This window comes from Triturus cristatus, chromosome 11 (genome assembly GCF_964204655.1).
Source record: "Triturus cristatus chromosome 11, aTriCri1.1, whole genome shotgun sequence".
NCBI lineage: Eukaryota > Metazoa > Chordata > Amphibia > Caudata > Salamandridae > Triturus > Triturus cristatus.
Window position 1 is genome coordinate 322,229,825 of NC_140594.1, and position 6,216 is coordinate 322,236,040.

The 6,216-nt window shown below is 42.3% G+C and overlaps 1 pseudogene; it reads right to left on the reverse strand.

Moving 5' to 3' along the window:
* Nucleotides 1–1,148: 1,148 nt before the first annotated feature.
* Nucleotides 1,149–2,057, reverse strand: LOC146784131 (lysosomal amino acid transporter 1 homolog pseudogene; annotated as a pseudogene).
* Between the last annotated feature and the right edge of the window lie 4,159 nt (nucleotides 2,058–6,216).

The window sequence follows — 6,216 nt, forward strand, 5'->3', positions numbered from 1 at the left end:
AAAATCCTTCACTTCTATCTCTCCACTATCCTTTTCAACCCAAATAACAGACTAACATGTCCACCACTCAAATTAATTTCATATTTCACTATATAATTTACCTCTAATCTTTTATGGGAGTAGCGTGAAAAAACACTTCCACACCTCAGTCAGGCTATCCTTCTCAATCCAACTAACTGACTAACATATCCAACACTCAAATTACTTTCCTATTTCACTATACTAATTCACCACTTACACTGAATGGGTTCCAGAGTAGCATGCTACTCGCCGAAAAAAGTACGTCAACCCCTCATCAGGGGTTGCCAGCGCTATATAAATGCAAACCTTTTTTCTTTCTCTATATCTTCAATATCCTTCCCAATCCAAATAACTGACTAACATATCCACCACTCAAATTACTTTCATATTTTCACTACACTAATTGTAGTATGCTGCTCAGACAGGATGTGTGTATTTTAGAATGTTGAAGCTTAGAATGTTGGTATGATTGAGTCAGTTGCTGAATGGGCTGAGCAGATACAGACCGCTCCTGGTGGGGCTCATCTATTATACAACTTGATACCAAATAAACCTACATGAAAACTACCAAGGCTGGACTACTTATCATAACATTACACTAATTCACCACTAATCCTTTATGAGTTTGGAAGTAGCGTGCTACTCACCGAAAAAATGCTTCACCTCCCCATCAGGAGTAGCAAGCGCTATATAATTGCAAACACTTTTCCCTTCTCTATCCCTCCACTATCCTTCTCAATCCAAATAACTGACTAACATATCCACCACTCAAATTACTTTCATATTTTCACTATACTAATTCACCACTAATCTTTATCGGTCCCGGAGAAGCGTGCTACTTGCCGAAAAAGCTCTTTGACGCCTGGTCAGGGGTAGTAAGCACTATATAAATGCAATTACAATACCATAGAATACAATATCTACCTTATTTGAATATTGATACAGTGAAATGCACCTAATGTATTCAGCTTTTTGCTTGAGTGAAACATCTACTCATATCAGTTTTCTTTTTAAATTGAGTGAAATTACACAGCGTTTTGTCATTCACATTTTGCATTTTTATTGAGAACCTTTAGATAAATCACAAATCAGTGGGAGCCTTATGTTGGTGGAACAAATTAAAATATTCAAGAGTCTTCACTGACTAATAAGAGCGGCTCTGTTTCTCGCTTTACACCAGTTGATGTTACCTTCTTTCGCTTATGGTATACAACAAATTGAACAGTCACAAAAATGTCCAGAAGGACAACCCCGAAGCTTCCAAAAAGCCAGGGCAGATGGTGCATGACGTATATATTTCTGTGGGGGGCACTTGCAGGCATTTTCAAGATCAGGCTCAATCCATAGGTGCAGTTCCCCATCATGGATAATGCAAACAGTCCATAGGAGGTCCCTTCGGTTGACTTTCTTTGGAAATTTTTGTACAGTTGTGGGAACCGAGATCCCAGGTAAAAAACAGATGACACATAGCCACATATGAACCCCAACATCTCATGCATCCTGTGGGGCTGTTTCTCAGAATTAGATTCAATTGTATGGCCTTTTGTGAGCAGGAAGTGGCTTGATAGAATGACTGACAGTGAGATGCACGCCATCACCCAGGAGAAGCAAAAACTCTGAAAGCTGCAGCTCCATTTCCTCTTCTGATTTTTGGCCTTGTAGTAGGCAAACTGAGAAATCATGATGATGTCCATATTGATATACAAAATGGCCGTGACGATCTGAATGGGCTGCTGTTTAGTCAAGAAGCAGCCCAATGCATTTGTAAGGTCACCCGCAAGCCAAAGGAGCAGAAATCCCATTGAAAGTGCCTGGTCTACTCTTCCATTCTTGTAGGCCACATACATCTGTGGTACAGCTGCAAAAAGGAAGAAGAAAACAGAGACGAGTCCCATGACAACACTCCAGTATTCCCAATCATTCTCAACGCATTGCTTCAGGAGGCGCCATATCCAAAGGTATCCGTTTTCACATAACTGTTTGCTCTGACTCTCGGAGGCATTGGCCACATGAGGCTGGAAGTATTGAGAAGTCATCTGTGAGAAACTGAGAAGTCATCTGTGAAAAGTCACTTCAAATAATCGTGTGTTTCTGACAAAAACTATTTTTTTGGGGCTTGGTAAAAATTGCCCACTTGTATAACATCCAGGACAGGCATCCCTTGCACACTTTCTTTTCTAATGTGATATTTGTTAGACTACATTAAAACTCTTACCTGAGTGGATTGACTTTCACTGTCATGCCGTTCTGTGACATCAGAGCATTCTTAGAATAATAGGACTTCGGGAACAAGTTATTTGCTATGGCAACCAGAGTCTCTTTTTTTCCAAATCTTCATTCGTAATGCTATAGCAAAGCATTGGAAGATTCTTGAAGCCAACAAATTGCTGAAACATGGTGACAGCTGACGTGAAACACCCAACATGCACCCTGCTCCCACTCACCCTACCAGCAAACGGGATGTGTTGGATAACCGGAAAGCAACAGGCATACTTACTAATCCAGAAAATTCTCAACAAGGGGCTATTCACGGAATCTGGATGCTTTAAGCCATTCCCATTATCACCATGTACATTTTCAGAGGGACTGTTCAAAGTTCACTGCCAAGCAGTCTGCCTTCGATTAGAACTTGCTCTAACTTGGCATCCGCTGTTAAAGATGGATTCACGTGTATTACAGACAGATATTCACAAAACTCTTAAGAAAATGGAAATGACACAGCGAGGTTTACAAGAAGCAAATACAGGGATGCACTGTGGCTATTCTTTCATTTTCACACTATGTTGTCGTCAGCAAGCTATTTCTTGCCTGGCGACTCTGGGAGGGAAACACTCTTTTTGCTCTCGTAAGTCGATGGTCTAGTACTCACCCATATAACTCCAGTCAGCATGAATGAGACATTAACCGTCCGTGGAAAACGTTTCACTCAAACGTATTCATTAATAATGCTAAAAACAATTATTTACGCCAAAACGTGCATCATGTGAGACAATATTACTGCCGGCAATATCAGTTGTTAATATGTATTTCCCTGCTTCCTTTTTAGAGTATGGATGCAAATATATTTCTGCCTGCAAATATGATAGCTGGACCACACTGTCTCTGGTCCACCATCCCTTCCCATCCAACAAAACAGAAGCTTTGCTTGTTCTTATTATTCTTACTGTTATGGAAGATTTTGACTCTCCTTTGCTAACTCTAAAAGGTTTCTTAATCAAAACCCAGTGTTTCACAGCAATTGCAACATTTTTGACATTTTTCCTAAGACTACCAATTTTCGTCTGAATTTCATGTCGAGACAAGACCTTCTCTTTCATTTCTTTCATCAAATCTTCATTCTTGGTTTCGACCAAATCTTGTTTAGCCACATATTTCTTTGCCAGCCATTCAGGTAGCAACATAGATCTGCCTTCCCTTCCTCTCAAAGCCTGAAATGGTGTCACCCCCGTCGTGGAATGGGATGTTGTGAGATACGCCTATATTTTCTCTTGTATTATATTTAATACATTAATATTCACTGCAATAGCATTCTGAATCCCCTCTTTCAAAATATGATTAGCCCGCTCAACCAAACCATTGGATGAGGGACTATAGAGAGCAACCTCAGAATGCTGTCACATTTTCCTCATAAAAATGAGTCTGCCCCCTTTTAATTACGTTTCATGTAGATTTATTGCAGACAAGGTTGATCGTAGTCTTTTACTGAGGAAGCCCGGGCCAACTGTCTCAACTGAAATATTGCTATTATTCCATTCCAAACCTTTGATCAACACCAAAATTCCAACTGAGATATCACACATTCCCCTTCATTAACAAAAACTCCAAATGACATATCACACCTAACTATACAACATATTAATATCATATATTCTTTTCATAATGCAATTTCACAAAAGCAAAACCTACAACTTATGTGAACAGCAAAGAAAAGGGAAAATATAACTATTGCTATCTCCTACTTCATGTGGTAATCTTGCATCCATTTTGGTGCATGTCTTTTGCTTTGCAAATATTGACCTACAGTTGGGTGATCAAATTGCAAAAGAGCCCCATCATGCATTTAGGTATTGGCCTTCTTTATATATGCAGGAACGTGAGGTGGTCTGCTGATTTCCTTACCACTGTCTGATGTCATAGGCTTAGTAGGTTTCACAATTATGCTACCTTCTTTTAGACAAACATTGTCTTTTACATCTTTGCTCATACATCAATTATTCCCATCTGATAATTCTACCACTTGATTCCCAATTCTTATCATTTTCAATGGTTCTGAAAACTTTGACTCACCAGATTTAACCAATCTACTTTTCTTAACATGTACCCACTCTTCTACTTTCACATCAGTTTCTTTGTTGCTGGATTTGTCTTTTTCACACACATCATGCTCTGCTTCAAAAAACCTACTATCAGAATTTCCACCAATTACATGAATTCCTGCTTCTTCTTTAAATCCAACATCCATGGTTGTCCAAAATTACATAGAAGTGGTCTCCCTCTTATTTTCTCTAAAGGTGAAACCTCTCCAGGTGGCATGGGTGTGGTGCGATGACTCCATACAAGATCATGACCAGCAATTTTTCCCTTTAATATTGGCCAATTGCAAACCTTCCTTAAGTACCTTTATCCAGCTTTCAACAATTCCATTACTCATTGGTAAATAAACAGATGTTCTAGTATGCTCTATGCCATGATCTGATAAAAATGAAATCATTTCTCTGGATGTTAACTGAACAGCGATTTCTGTCTCTAAGCTTCTGGGAGACCCTTTCCTTTCAAACACAACTTTCATGAAATCAATTACAGACTTAGGGTCCTATTACGATGTTGGGCGGAGTTTCCTCTGCCAGATATTGTCTCCACATTGACATTGTCATGGGACTGACCGACACCCGGTTAGCGGTCCCGACCGACTAATTAGGATGGGACTGAACACTGTTCGTCGCATTCCTATACTTTACAATGGGAGCATGCATTCTGGTCGGAATGAATGCTCCCATTGTAAAATAGGAGGTGCAGGTCATCCCTGCACCCCGTGGCAGGCACCTTAAGGTGCCTGCCACGGGGTGCAGGGATCAAAAGGGAGGCACAATAGGTGTCCCTTGGCCTCCAACTGGAGGTCGTGCACCCAAGGGGGCCCTCATGAGGGCCCCCAAAGTTGTGTTCCAACAGCCTTTCTGTGCCGGAAAGGCCAGCACGGAAAGGCAGCCGAAACCCGACATTGTAATCCCTTGGTGTTAGATCTGGGGGTCTCTAGTTGGCAGGGTAGGTACCTCTGTCCAAATAGGGACCCTTGCTTCTAGTCAGGGAAAGGGGGATACACTGTTAAGATAACCCCTGCTCACCCTCTAGGTAGCTTGGCCTGAGCAGTCTAGGCTATCAAAGGCAATGTGTAAATTTATTTGTACCAACACTCACAGTAACACAGTGAAAACACCACAGATTTACTCCACACCAGTTTTAGAAAAATAAGGTATCTTTACTAAAAACTTCACAAGACCAAATACTACAGACAAACCAACATACAATTAAAAAAGGTTACTTAAAGATAGTTCAAGAGTTTGCAGAAAGTACTCCAGGATGTAAAAGTCAGTGTCCTGCACAGTGCGACTCTCAATGCACAAAATGCGACACTCTCGTGCCCAACAGTACCTGTAGTTGCGATAAGGTTCCCAAAAGCTATAACAAGGAAGATGGCAAAGGCGATGCGATACTCCTGAGATCTTGGGGAGGCTTTGCAGCAGCCCTGCTTCACGCAGCAGAGGTGGATGCGCCGGCTCCGATCTGTAGAAGAAGGATGCGATGACTTTGGCTTTCGTTGCGTAGGTTTCTTAGGGGGAAGCTCCACGCACAGGTACGATGCGACGATCTTCGGTGCGGCGCGATGCGCGGCGTTGACTTCTGGCGCTGCAACCTTCGATGCGTCGCGGTGCGCGGTGCGGCGTTAACTTCTGGCGCCGCAACCCTCGATGCGTCACGGGACGGGACTCTGCGTCGACACACGCAGCGACTGGATACTTTCACGCACCGGCAGTGGTGCGGCCCGCAAACTGGTTCTGCGACGACCCTCGCAGCGTCAGGAATCTTCTCGCACCGGGACGATGCTCGACGCACTCGGCGATGCGGGGACTCCGGGTGCTGCGATGACGCCGCAATGAAATTCTCCTCGCACTCTCGTTCTTGCGACACGCAATCGGA